Genomic DNA, 15761 nt, shown 5'->3' on the forward strand with positions numbered 1-15761 from the left:
GCCCAACCCCTCACATCTAACAGCCCCGACACACCTTGCTCCACACCCACTACCCTATCTCCCCCTCACACATCAGTCCACCCTTTGCAACTAACCCAGACCATTCCCTTGCCCCGCCCACGCCCCTTCAGTACCTCCCTTTACCCTAATTGCCCGAGCCTACACAACATTGAACTCAACATATCTAATTTGATTACTGAACCCCTCTCACCAAACAGCCCCATAACCCCTCACTCCACTCCCACTACCCTATCTCCCCCTAACACATCAGTCCACCCTCTGCAATAAACCCAGACCATTCCCTACCCCCGCCCCTACAGTACCCCCCCTTAACCCCAATTGCCATGAGCCTACACAACACTGAACTTGACCTATCCAATCTGATTACCGAACCCCTCACACCTAACAGCCCGGTCACCCCTGACTCCACACCTACCACCCTATCTCCCCCTCACACATCAGTCCACCCTCCGCAACTAACCCAGTCCACGCCCCCTCGGTACCTCCCCTCACCTTAATTGCCCAGAGCCTACACAACATTGAACTTGACCTATCTAATTTGATTACTGAACTTTCTCAACTCAGGAAAGATTTTATCTTTCTCAGCTCCAGAACCCTCCCTCACCATAAAATCCCCACCCACCCCCCCTCAAAAATCCCAAACACAATCATTGGAGATCGACTCCTCTCCGCTGCCGTATACATAGACCGCTCCGCACCTCAAACCATCTCTTTCCGACCTATGCAACTCCTACCTTCCTAGTTTACCAACCACCAATCCTCCACTCCCCTACTCCCACCTCCCCGCTTCCCCCAGACCACTGCCCCAACTCGCGTCGATCCACTCTTGCCCACCCACCATATGCAACCCCACACCACTTGCATGTATGCTTGTTAACTGTCGCTCCGCAGTCCAACATGCCACGAAAATTTCTGAAACTATCCTGAGTGAATCCATTGACATTGCATTCCTCACAGAAACCTGGCTCAATGACCACTCAACGAGCATACTTGACCTACTCTTCCCCCCCCCCCGGAATACTCTATCCTTAGAAAAGATAGACCTGACAGAGTTGGGGGTGGTCTAGCCATTATCTTTAAAAATTAACTTTAGCTATCCCTTGTCAATAACTCTGGCTACTCCTCCTGCAAATACCTGGAAGCTGAACTGACAACTCAAAATTCCCTCCCAATTTGTCTACACAACATCTATCGCCCCCCGGGAGCCCCCAGGCCTTCATCGAGGGCTTATCTGAGCTCCTGACACAATCCTCATTATCCAACTCAAAAAATCTCTTTCTTGGGGATCTTAACCTCCATTGGAACGATACCGATGATCCCACTATCTCCCTCCTCACTAATCTACTTGAGATCAATGAACTCAAACAACTATGCCTGTCCCCGACACACACCAAAGGAGCCATCCTTGACTTCATTCTTTCCACCGAAGATCTGGCCTCCGTGACCAATATTGTCCCCATTGACTGGTCTGACCATCACCTTATAATGTTCACCATTGCTACCACTGCAAATCTCCCCTCCTCCAAAATTAACAGACCTAAGAAATTGATCAGAAATCTAAAACGTATCCCCCCGGGTGTTCTTGAGTCTAAACTCCAAGCTCAACTTCTTCTCATTCCCCCTCTCACTGAACACTTTAACAATACTGTCACCGGTATTCTTGACCAATTGGCCCTGCCTAAATTCAAAAACCAAAGAAACAGTCCCTCAAACTCTTGGTTTACTACCGAGCTTAATAACGAAAGACGGTCACTCAGACTGTTGGAAAGAACCAGGAGACACCATCCCTCTCCCTCCCACCTTGCACTCCTCAGACATGCTAGATTCACGTACAAAAAACGCATCTTCAAGGAAAAGGCATCCTTCTTCCGCACTCAACTTGATCGTGCTAAAAACAGACCTAGGGAACTCTTCAAAATCATTTGAAACCAAACTTCCCCCGCACCTCCAAATCTGATCGCCTCCTCAGTCAGATGTGAAGAAATTTCCCACTTCTTCTCTGAAAAAATAGCCACAATTGATCAATCCTTCCTTCCCACACAGCTCCCCTCAAACTCCCAATGCAAACCCGTCCTCACCTCTAATGCCTACTCCACATCCCCTCGACCAGTTGACCCCTTCTTTCTTCTGCCCACTATCCTACCGCTCCCCAGCGACTCTCCTCACCCACCTACTTCGTTACCCCCCCTAACTACTCTCCACACCTATCCCCCACCACATCTCCGGAAACCAACTCCCCTAACCCACAATTAAAGAACAATGCCTCCTTGCTCAACTTCCTCCCTGTGACGGAGCTAGAAGTCCTTAAAATAATTGGTAATCTTAAACCGTCTTTCCACACAAAAGACCCCTTACCCTCTAACCTTGCCCCTGCCCTTAAGCACATCTTCACCCCTTACTGGACCACAATCATCAACACCTCTCTCTCTCCACTGGCTGTGTCCCCCTCCTCCCTTCAACTTGGACAAATCTCTCCCATAATCAAAAACCCCAATGCTGTCCCCAATGACCTAAACAATCTCCGCCCCATCACTAACCTCCCCCTTCTCTCAAAGGTCCTTGAAAAATGTGTCCTACTACAACTAGACAAACACATCGAAAACTTCAACCTACTCGACCCCCTTACAATCAGGCTTCAGGAAAGGCTGCAGCACCGAAACGGCAATGCTCAATGTCGTCGATGACATCCACCAATCACTTGATAATGGCGAGACCTGCCTTCTTATCCTCCTTGATATCTCCGCCGCGTTCGATACAGTCAACCAATCATTACTACTTAAAGTGCTTAGGACCCGTTTCGGCCTCACTGGTACTGCCTACAAATGGTTCGTCTCCTACCTACAACACCAAACTCAGCAAATCAAAATTCACAACTGTCTCTCTAACCCCACTCCTGTCTCCCTTGGAGTCCCCCAAGGATCTATTCTCTCTCCCTCCCTCTTTAACCTCTAAATGGAACCCCTCACCCTCATTCTTAAACAAGCAAGCATCAACTACCACCTCTACGCCGATGACACCCAAATCTATTACAACATTAAAACTCATGCTGACATCCTACACCTGAACAAAACCCTCACCAAGATCCAAACCTGGTTCCATTCCAATAATCTCAAACGTAACACTAATAAAACCGAAATAATTCTCTTTTCCCCTAAATATAACCCTCTCCCCGTTCAATCCTGGATATCTGACCTTAACGCACTCAACTGCTCACTCAACCACGTCAAATCTCTTGGTATTTCTTTCGACAACACCCTAACCCTTAACGTCCACATCAAAAACTCTGCTAAAGGAGCCCTCTTCACTCTCCGTCACCTCAAGAAAATCAAACCCTTTATACCCACCGATGACTTTAAACTTGTAGCTCAGTCACTTGTTCTTTCACGTATTGATTATGGTAACCCCATCCTCAACGGAATCCTCAAGGTCCACCTTGCTCCAATCAAAGCTGTGCTCAACCTTGCAGCCAGGCTCAACACATTGCAAACGCTTCGATCATATATACCTAGCTCTCAAAATATTTCAAATGGCTCCCAATTGAATGCAGATCTGCCTACAAATCTGCCTGCATTACTTATAAAGTCCTTCACCAAAACACTCCGCAGTACCTCTCAAAGAAACTCCTTATTGCGGGCACCACTCGACCTCTGAGAAGCACCAACACCCTCCTCCTAATCCCACCACTGCATAAAAAGAAATCCACACAATCACGCTCCTTCTCTGGCAATGCCCCTATTATCTGGAATGCCCTCCCAAAAAACCTGCGCTGTAACCCCTCCTATTTCAGCTTAAAAAAAGACCTCAAAATCCACCTCCTCAATTATTATTGGGGATCCTAAACTGTGACCTGCACTTGATCTCCAATTCACCATGTTATTTTAGTCCAGTAATATTTGTCCATTTCCTGAACATCATCTACCTCATTACTTGATATGTATAGCTCTTGCCCCTGTTTATCTATTTGATTTGTATATTTCGCATGTTGTTCTCATTATCTTTTATCTACTTGTATGCCATGTTTGGCCCAATTATTATTGGGGGTCCTAACCTGTGACCTGCACCTGATCTCCAATCACCATGTTATATTTGTCCAGTAATTTTTGTCCATTTCCCGAACATCATCTACCTAATTACTTGAAGTGTATAGCTCTTGCACCTGTATATCGATTTTGATTTGTATATTTCACATAATGTTTCATTATCTTTTTATCTACTTGTATGCCATGTTTGCTTTTTATCTTCCTCTTATGTAAAGCGCTCTGATACCTCTGGGTCTAGCCAGCGCTATCTAAAACTTTTAAAAGAAAAAAAATAAAGAAAAAAAAAATGAAAAGAATCCATGGGTAATTGTCCACGTGAAGGGCACTCGAGTTACAGCCAGGAGGGGTGGTGAGACATTGACCAGAATCGTCTCTCACTTCAAGACTCTTCACCCAGTGCAGAGTGACTTCCGGGATCTGGGTGTCGCCCCGTCAGGAGCTGAAGGGGGGCTGGAGTATGAAAATGAACAAGAGTAACTGGGGCCCAGTGGCATCCAAAGCCCCACTGCCAGTGATGAAATGGAGATGGATGATGCCTCCCCAGAGGCACGAGCTCCTGATCCAGTGAGGTTTACTCCTGAGATGATGGGAGCAACACCGGTCCATGCTCCTGGTAGTGAACTGAGTGGACATGGCAGGTCTCAGTATTGTCTTCGGCAGAATCCTGAGCCCACTCGAAAGCTGAAGGATTTCATCATGTAAGACTGTTCTAGTTTACATTGATGTGTTTATCCTGATAATGGTGTGGCTGGGACTCATGCATTTTGTTTATTTTGGGGAGGAATGTAATGTTGCAGCCATGACGCAATGGGTGCCCCAGTATAAGTTATTAGGAGGTGTGGACAGCGCCTCCCCCACTCCCCACCCAGGGTTAATGGTATGTCCCTGTGTCACATGACCAATGTCAATACTCTTCAACTTGTCGCTGTTTTGTTTTGGCTGAAACCAGCTTCTTAACCAGTTTCTCTAGTGTTTATTCGCTATCTTTGAATGAAAAATCTCTATGGCATACCTCAGATCTCCATATGGCTTTATCTAGTTAAACAGAAGATCTTCCTTTCACCAGGTTGAAACGCCTTTTGTAACCTTTGAGCAAATAGATCAGATGGCCCATTTCACTTACAAATCAAAAGGCCAGAGTGGATCTTTCATTACAAACTCAGGGTTGATCCACTAGAAGCATTTCAAATGATTAGGCTCCCTTTTCTGGAACTTTTGTTTTAAAGAGATGTGAGTAGCAGGCACTTGGGGAATCTCACCACACATTCATTTTACATTATAGATTGCCCAAGGCAGTTGTGATGGCTACATCATTTGGTTCCACTGTGTTGTGTGCAATACAAGTTGATGGTGATGCTTTGTAATACATACATCACTGGGTGTCTCTAATATATGTCTGTTTTTGACCTGTATGGTTGTTCATTCTAGTGGCCAAATGTTGCTTCCGCTTGAGTACACCCTCATTACATAAGGACTGGGACAAGGAAGGCAGATGAGAAGGTAAAGCTCAGATTATTTATCAGTGATTCTTATTTCTCCAAGTCCTGGTCATCCCTGTCACAGTCCCAGACTCTCTCCTTTCACCCCGACATGGAATCCAAGTCTAAAAAATGGATCCTGGATTCTAACATAGCTTAGAATTCAGGAAGAGGTGAGGACAAATCTTCATAAAGTAACCAAAATGGTGTTGAGGGGACTTTTGTTTTAGGATAAGATAGGCACAATCTATGTATTTAATGACACAAAGCTCATGACAAGGTATATGAAAAGGAAGACTAGGACTCGAAGGAATGAAGATTACCTTTAAGTAACAAGGCCACACGAGTAAGCTACCCCATCTCATAAACTCTCTCTTGCATTTCACCTACCATTGATGCTTACCTTGATTGTCATCTTACCTTCTACCAAAGCCTTTTGTACCTCTCCTCTGATGTTGTCCCTTCTCTCTAGTTTCCTCCATCTGGTCATCAGTATTCTCACCCTTTCTATATTACTTGTCTCAGTGTGACCTGTCTCCATATCTTCCTTGTAGGTCTTTTCACTTCTAGTATTCCAGTTACCAACTCTCTGATCTAGTTCACCTTCTCTTTCTACTCTGTCTTGCTAAGATGTTTATTTCTTTCTCACCATTTCTGTCTGTTTTTCTTTCCCCATCTAACTCTCTCACCTGCTTCTCACCTGTCTGCCTCTCTGTGTAAGGTGCCTCTTCTCACCTGTGTCTTTATCACCTCTCTTTCCACAGTTTCTCAATCCCTCTCAGTTGGCCATCAGTCTTCTTTCAGTCACTTTATCACCTTTTCTCCTGGTTTCCTTTTCCAGTTTGTCTGCTCGCTTTCTTACCTGTCTCCCTTAATATCATTATCGTCTATATACCTCTTGTCCTTCCCTCTGTCACCCCTATTTCAATTGACTATTTCTAACATGTCTGTCTTTTTATCACCATCTCCTAGACATATACCCTCTCTCCATGTTTCATCTTTGTCTCACCTGTCTGTCCCTTTATGACCTCACTCTTTTAGCCATCTCCATCTCTCTCACTCAGCAGCCTTTCAGCTTTCTCTCTAACTCTCTCCCTCTCTCTCTCACTTGCTCTCCCGCTATCTGTCCATTTCACTGTAGTATCTATCTCTCCATTTCACTGTAGTATCCACTGTCTATGCTCAGTTCTTCCCCATTCTACTGGTCTGTTTATATCCCCCTCTGTCGCTGCTCACTTTCTGTGTTCTTTCAATCTCACCTTCCTTTGTTGAAGTTTTTTGTGTGTGTGCAAATTTGGGTGACAAACTGCAAATGCATTTGGAACGATTTCATATGGTTGATTAAAAGTGGGATTAGTAATGTAAAATAGTTAAACCACATTTTCATGCACGACTCCATTTTAATAGAATGGATGAGATTACTAATATTAAGTTCATCTTGCTCCTGTTATTCCCCCCTCCCAATCAGAGACCCATTGCAAGTCTTCTCTTTTCACTGTGTCCATGGAACACCAAGTGCAATGATGTGAAAGAACGCTTGAATTAGAAAGTGTGTATTGTGAATGAAACTTTCCATCGTGTAACTGATGTATTGTTTTTGAAGGATTTCCGCAGGAAGTTCTGATGTAGGCATGAACATAACGCTATGAGCTATTGTTTGAGAAATGTTTCATAATACGTTGTATATCTCTGGAGTGCAGTTGCTGAGGAAGCAAGTGGAATATTTCTGTTACTGTAAGTAATGGGTTCGTGAGAAGAAGTTTTAGTATATTAAGAGGCTGTTTTGATGTGCCAGTGTGACCTAACCATGATCACACCATGCTGAATCTGCAGTTTTGTTAATTGTTATGCATAAATTGTGTATAAAACCCCTGATTTTGTAGGTTCAGCAGTGACTTCTCACTTTTGTCCTGAGACACTGTCCGATTATTTTAAGTCTTTCTTTTCCTCTCTTGATACTGTCAGCACTGTTTATGAGTTTGACACTTGAGGATCTTGAGAGATTTAATTGCCTAAATAGGGATTTTATATTGAGGTAGGATTCTGTGTTCTGTGTCGTGGCTGGCATGGTAAATTATGCATTTCCTTGTATTGTTTTTATTAGCAATTCTTTAACAAACTTTGTAGAACTCTGTTTTGATCTAGAACTCAATTATTAAACAGTCCCAGTTTCGATCCTGACTTTTACTCTGCTAAATTATTAATCCACTGATGTGGAGGGTAGTCTCTTGCTCTTAGATGAATGAGATATCCGAGCTGAACTGCCTAAGGTAAATAAGATATTGGGGTTCAGACAGTTATTGTAGTTTGGTGCCTGCACCCTCTTCTTTGAAAGCCAGAGACGCCAGTGTATTTTTCAGAGCTCTCAAGCTCCCGAGTTCCGTGTGTAAGTAGCTCAGCTAGTCCAGATGGATTTTTTTTTTTTTTTGTATTCTGGGATTTGAAATTAATTTCATCCCCATATAAAAAACAAGGAGTACAGGGCCCAGGCTGCAAATAAAAAACCTGGTCTAGATGAGCAACTAACTGATGTACCTCAAAACGTTGAGCCTTCTGTTTTTTAACTGGAGCTACAGAAACGAATTATTCTGCAGGTTTTTTACTTTTTAATTTGAGAAACAGAGTATGACAGGCCGCTGTTCATTGTTTTCAGTACCATAGAACACAGGATGTGGATGTGCCTAAAGGGAACCTGGAAAGCTGAGCCCACTTAGCTCTGATGTGGAGGCTGCAGGCTCTTGTCTAACGACTATGACATGAATTACAGTTGTCATTAGTGACCAGCCCCAACCACACATGACCAAAAGCCACGCGCAAGGGTTGTATGCATTTTCCAAACTCCTGCTGCAGACAGCCCACTACTCTCTGCATTTGGCTCTTCCATCTCATTCTTTCTTCTCTATCATCTCTATCCAGTCCATAACAAGTGCTCATCCTAACTGGGTTCCAAAAATGGCTTATTAATAATAGAGCACGGAGGCTGTGCAAGCAGGGCTCCTAAAGGGAGTAAAGACCATGGATTAAGGCTTTATACTCTGAAGGCTTATCATCAAACGTGTGCTTATAGAAAGCCTGGGTTTGCCATTCCTGGATCTGAACGGGAGCATTGAAGAAGTGGATGAGTCTCGTCTCTTTCAACAAACCTGTAGAAATAGGCGTGTCCCAGCAGGAATGACTTGTCAGAGTTGCAACTGTTCCGTTTAATGATGCTTTGGGTAATCTCTAAGACATTTTCTGCATCCACCTTTTTAGCCTTTGTGCCTACAATGAAGGGCAATTCTTTAAAATGTACATAGGTTCTCACAATTTGAGGATCATCAATCAATCATTCAATCAGTCAATTAATCAATCAGTGTCTTGTAGACCATGACTGCTAACCCGCAAGGGTCTCAAGGTGCTGGGGGTGAAGGGGGATGAAGTTCATCCTCTTTTCACACATCTGATGGCATCCAGAACCTGCTACCGCCCATGTTACAGCCAAATCTGCCAACGGTCTTGGATTGGTTTTAAACATCCCTTCATGTTTAATCCACATAAACAGGATGACTTCATCACGCTGCTTATACATCAGGCTGCCCTGTAAGTTGATCTGTTTGCTTCTGACTGACTGCTGCAAATCCCTAATCGTAGATATTGTCCTCGCATGAGTGGAATGCACAGTTTTCTTTATCTTGGACTTCCTGGCAACCTGATGCAGATGGCTGCTAGACTCCTCTTACGCTTGCCAGCACCCTCTTCCATCTCAGGCCACATAACAGCTCGGGATCCTGGTGTCAAGGTGATGTATATTTAAATACCTTTGCATCAGATAGTGTCCTTCACAAAAAGAGTCCCCTTTGCATTCAGTGGTGTATTATACCTTCCTCTCCTCACAGATCTCTCTGCTTCTCCTCCCTTTTCATAGGTCTGCCATGCATTGGAACTCTGTCCCGTTGCCTATCCATCTGCAGCCCAACTACCCGACTTTAAGAAGAAAGAAAATGAAAACCTGCTGTTTCACAAACAATTTCAGCTAGCCCCAGACAGTCTTCTAGTGCTACAACAACCTGGTATAGTGCCAGCAGTGCACTTAATCACGTACCTTTCTTTCGTTCATTCATTCACTCACTCACTGCTCACCTTAGAGCACCGTTATCACCAAAGCTTTATGCATTATATCTTCATGAAACTTTCCGACAGGTGTAATCTACGAAGCTCATATGTACATTAAAGAAATTATTAAAATTGCCCCCGCTATTTAAGAAAAACCACTAAGGTATTTCAAGCCTCTCTGTGATTTGGGATGTGTGCAAAAAGAGAGGTCAGTGATTATCCAAAGCATGACATGAGCAGGCTTCCCTCCAGCCTCGGTGAGTCGAAGATTGGACGGACAGCATTAGAGTTTCAGATCAGAATACGAGTGGGATCAGCAGGGCAATGGAATAAGATTGTAACAGTGGCTCTGGGTGGCCTCATTTCCTTTTGCATCTTCTGGCAGTGGAGGGTTGCACTGAGTACACTGGAGATCCAAAGGGGAGGGGTTTTTATACGAGTAGAACTCACTGAGAGGTTCCTGCATTATTATTCATGGGGCATTTGCTAAGAATTGTTTTCAAGCCTTTTCAGGAAGGGAACCAGTCATTCAATGATCTAAATCGTCCCATGAGAGTTTAGATATTTACGAACGTCATTCGATTTTTATATATTGCCAGATTTCTTAGTTATAATCACAGCTTGTGTCTCTGAAATATATTCGGAAGAATATATAGTTCAAAAAGTCCTGAAGAAGGTGATTGACAAGCATCCACCAGCAATGAATGATTTCATGTGAAAAAATACATTGATGATTGTACAGGGAATTCAATTGGTGGATTTGTATTAGACTAAAGCTAATAGACCAGCTTGGTTTTAATGGTTCTTTCTGTTTGTGACATTTGTCTTTATATGGTTTTTATGGTGTAAAAACATAACAAAAACTGAATTCATAGATGATTTATACAAAAATAATATCATTTTTAGAAAGTGGTGTGGTTGTTTTTCACAGTGTTCTCAGAATATATATTTTTGATAAAATGAATAAAATATGTGTGGCATTGTGATTGAAGGATGTCAGTACGAAATCTTTACCCAGAGTGAATTTCTTTCAGTTTCACGTTTCCATCACTCCGTTATCAGTGTAAGCTTGGCTGTAAGTGGGTCAAATTGAAATGGACATTAGATTAAGAATCTGGTAGAATTCCTTAAGTTCATGGAACACATGGAAATGAGCCTAAGCAAATGTACATTCGCTATGAGTGTACATTGAGACAAACAAATGGAGTCATTTTTGAATAGATCAATGTACAATCACATCAAAGAATAGGCATTCAGACCAACAACTGTAAGCAAAACAAATGTACATTTTTTCAATATCTGCACAAGAAAACAAGTACGAAGTTAACAGACCAAGGCGGAAGTCATGTTCACTCAGAAACAATACAGTAATGCCTACTGTCAGAACCCATTCAGGGGGTCATAGTGCAGACAGGGCGGTTGAGATAATTTGCCACTGGTGCCCTCAGGTCTGTCCTACTGTGACTCTGAAAACTGGGCCAAATGCATGGTTTCCACAGTGGTGCTCGGCCTCTGATGCTGATTTCTTACACCTCGTCTGGGCATGCCCAGGTGTTGCTGCATACTGGGTGGAGATCTTTGATAGACTGGATGACACGCTAGAGTTCCCACTTGAGCGCGCTCCCCTAGTGGCACTATGGGGTTTTGAGCAGGCGGTACCTCCAGATAGGCACAAACTGGCCGCTATTTGCTCCTACTGGCCAAACGCAGGGTGGCCATGAGATGGGGACGTCGCGCCTTGCCTCGAGTGGCAGACTGGCAAAGATGCTGCATATTGCCAGGAACAGTTTGCAGCATACTGGAAGCTCCTGCCCCTCAGTCGAGACCGAAAGATGTATGGTCCCCGCTTGAGGAATATTTGCGGGACCAGGCGCTTGCTGAACAAGTGGATGATGAAGTGCCGGAATACATTTACCATAATGTGTGCTATTGAGCCGTTGGTCTCTAAAAGTGACGAATGAAGCCAGGTTAGGAGGGAGGACCTCCCCGCGCGCAGGGCAGCGTACCCCAGTCAAGAGTGCAGGAGTCCATTTAAGCGCCTATATTTGCAAGTACACTGATGCTGACTGTTCGTTGTGTTTCTAATTTATTTTGTTCTTGATCTTCTTTAAATAATCCATATCTCCTGACAGTAATGTAGACCAGTGGGATGTTCTAATGATTATTGGATGTATACTGTGACATTGCATGTACGGTTGACGCAAAGTGCACAAAGTTATGTAATACTTGCTGTCTGAACTATTTACTGTCAGACTGTGAACTGAAGTCTATAAAATGTAATAAAAAAATATATATAAAAAAATATATACGACATGACAGCATGCATTTTTCCTGGGGATTAGAAGCATTTGTATAATGCCTATGTATGGGCTTCCTTTCATGGAATAACTTCACTGGTGTGTTCTAGGGACTTAAGGCTTACCCCATTTGGGTGTAGTAGTCCGAACACATAACTTCCACTGAAACTACATAAATCCAGCCTTTTCCCTCTAGGTCATGTCCACCATTCCTGAAGTAAACTTTACCAGGGAGCTAATTTCTTCTGAACTAACATTCACATATGTTGTAATTCTCAGAGACTAGGTAAATACACCAAACCCTCTATTTTTAGCTTTGAACGAGCATCTTGTTTGAACCTCAGATGCATAATAAACTACAGGAGTGGTTTAGAGGAAAAACAGTTGAACACAGCCTTACACCCATTGCAAGGATGAGGAAAACCATGCAACTGATAGTATATGGTCAGTGCACCACAACAGGTAACGTTCTGTCGGACACATACCCTACAGCTTAATTGCCTCTACATCACATTCAAACGAGACATTTATCACACCGTAAACACATTTTGTGTTTTGCCCTGGAATTGACATGATTTCCCTCACTCTCCTTTCATGATGCTTCGCACATTAAAGGGCTACTGCTACCCAGTGCAAGTTCATCTCTTTCACTGATCTATACAGCCGCACTTGTGTTTACAGGTCACCATCAGCGGACAACCATACTCACAACGCGGCTGTAAGTGTGATTCCGATGTCTCGTCTGGTATCACAGATCTATCTGTAGCATTTGTGCTAATGTAGGGCTTGTCTCACTCAACAAGTCCTTTGTCATCTGGAGCCTGGAGCCTGGGGCCTCTCTCACGATCTGCCCGGGAGAGGCCCTGGGTAGCTCTCTGAAAATGAATAGTTGCCCAAGGGGCTAGTTGTAAAAAGGCATCTTTAAGGTAAACAGACAACCCCAGCTCCTTGACCATAACCCTCCGTGATCCAAAACTAGAACGGCACACTCCCTTTGCTCCCTCTCAACGGATACAAGCAATCAATTTCACTTCCACCAACCCAACATTCTATGAAGACCTCTTAGTTTGCCACAGCTCTGGCTGCCACTTGAATGCATTAATAGGGTGTGTGTGTGTGTATATAATGCATAATGGGGAACTTTGTAAAGTGGTCCAATATTCCCATCAAGGGGTGTTGGTGACATCATAAACATCACGAGAACGCAAAGATGGAAATAGAGCACCATATATTATACATGGCAACCACAGTGTAGTCTTAATTGTTTTTGTGAATGGGAGGAACGTGATAACATCTTTTATCTTTGCTGATTTTACAGCCATACCGGGACACCTCAAGTAGCCAATTCTGTTTTTGCTTATCATGCCAGGAAAATAATTAAGCAAAGGGAGTTTGATTCAGGGCAACAGAACGTATTGCCAAAAAACAAAACCAAATGGATGCATCTCCAACTAGGAATGGTCTTGAGAAGGGTCATCAACCGTCAAAATGTAAGTAGTAGCTTCAGCCAGGTGCAGTCACAAACCATGTAAACAATTGACAGTATAAAGAAGTACACGGATAAGTTAATTAGTAGAAATATTAACAGGCGGGGATTAAATTCATGGACCATTGGCTAACATGTACATAACAAACCAGCAAGTGGCAACAATGGCTCTCTCATTGCAGCACTAGTGCGTGTGGAAACCATGCACTGCCCAGGACTGCAACCAGAATAGATAAAGTGCAAAGGCTCCATTACTAACGCATAAGTCCTAGTTACATCCTGATTGCAGCCACTACCGAAATAACAAAAAATGCGGAATCGTAATGTTAAAGTGGAAGACTGAGTCGCTTCCTAAATACAGCCACTGCCAATTGGAATCTGCTTATGCAAAAAACAGTCTACTTGTGTCGGAGCTCAAAATTTAGAAAGCAAGTTGAAAGTGACGAAGCCCCAAACTCTGACAGCAGGGTGTCTGCCATTTTGCCCGCGCTACAGAATACAGTAGACAACAAAATAAGATATGTTCTATGGTCTCAACCCAGCAAACACAAGATGCTGGACAGATCGCTCAAACTTTTCAGACACTCAACCCCAGTCACAGATCTGGGTTGAATCCATCATCGTTCTTCAGCTCACTTCGCCACCCGAGGTCAGACCCAGCCATACGCAAATCAGTCTTGACCCTGTGCCTCATGGGAACAGTCCAGCCCGAACTGTTAAGCCAGGTCTTCCCTGGACCGGAAACAAGCATCCTGGGACCGGCTTTGGGTTACCACCCCATATCAGCCAAGCTAGTTTGAATCCAGTGGCAAAGTGAGCAAGGAACCCACGTCTGGGCAAACCCTGCCAACTTAGGGCGAATAAAGCAAACACAAGGAGATGATGGACGGAGTACTGAAACTTTTCAAAAACTCACCCTCAGTCACAGATCTGGGTTGAATCCATTATCCTAAATTTGCTAAAAAGCGTCTTTGCCTACTGCGGATTGACCTCACTTAGATAGGGTTCAAATTGAAGAGCGAATTTTATGGCCAGAAACCTCCCAGTAAGGCTGTTGCGGTCAGCTTTCCGTATACACTTACTATTTATGTGCCTCAAATATTTTCTTTACAAGACCCTTTTTTGAAGGGTTGATGGCAGAGGTATTGGTCCACAGATCTTCTAGACCTAGCCTGAGGAGCCATTTTTAGGTTTAACTCTTTTTTTTTGTTGTAGTTATCAGCAACATGTATACAATTTTCATAACCGCCTCACATTGCGCAGTGTACACCAGAGTCTGAATATATGTTCTACATTACTTGTTACCTGCGAAGGTGCAATCCAACATACTCCACACTATGCTTGTGAGGCGTGCAAAGTTCTGACATGGATACGACAAAGTAACAAGAAAAACAATACCAAACATATTCCAAAGGGATTCAAGCAAGCCCTCCCTTCCTCCCCACCCTCCCCCGAACTGGTATTCGCAATGACTATTCCTATTTTAAAATTGGTGTGCAGAGAGTGCTCCATAATAACTTTCAAATTCTAGTGGTTGACTCATCAATCGCCGTGAGCCGGAGAAGACGGAGGTACTTTGGGCATGTGATCTCATTAAATTCTGCGGACAGAAAAGTTATAAGTGGCTGCCTGACCTCTTTGAATCCAGATACGGAGTTTGTGAGGGAAGCCTGTATTCGTTCCATCCCCAGAATATGCCATAATCTATGGAACCAACCTGTATGTGTCGGGATCGTTTGTGTCCCCCGGTGTGATAAAATGTTCTGAAGTGCTGCCCCCAGAGCTAGTTCCATCTGTTTCCCTTTGCGAGACTTCAGAGGGAACGTTAAGGGATTGGGTAGCCCCAATACTACATATGCTGGGAATCTTGGGATCTGTGTCTCAAACTGTTTATCTATTTCTTCCAAAATCTTGGGCCAATATGTGGAAAGGACCAGGCAGTCCCACAGCAAGTGTAATACTGTCCCATCCTCCCTGCACCCCCACCAACAAGTAGAGCTGCGGTCTGGGTTCCCTTTAATAAGGCGCACTGGTGTCAGGTACCAGTACGTGGCAATTTTAAAAAGCCGATTCTTTGCTAGCCGTATTTTGCGCCATATGTTTGGCCCTATAATATATATCCCCCCCATTCCGTCCTCGTGAGCTCTCTTCCTAGTTCTTTCGCCCAGCGTTTCTGGCTAACGGTAGGCTGCATGGGGGAAATCAGGTTTTTTTATCGGTTAGCTTCGTAACCAGCCATTTCTCGTATTTCGTCAATTTCCTGTTGACTTTTGGGTGAACCTCTGGTTGGAGTAACCAGTGTCTTAATTGCAAGTATTGAAACCGTTCCATCTCTGGGAGTGTATAT

This window comes from Triturus cristatus, chromosome 7, assembly GCF_964204655.1.
Source record: "Triturus cristatus chromosome 7, aTriCri1.1, whole genome shotgun sequence".
NCBI classification, from domain to species: domain Eukaryota; kingdom Metazoa; phylum Chordata; class Amphibia; order Caudata; family Salamandridae; genus Triturus; species Triturus cristatus.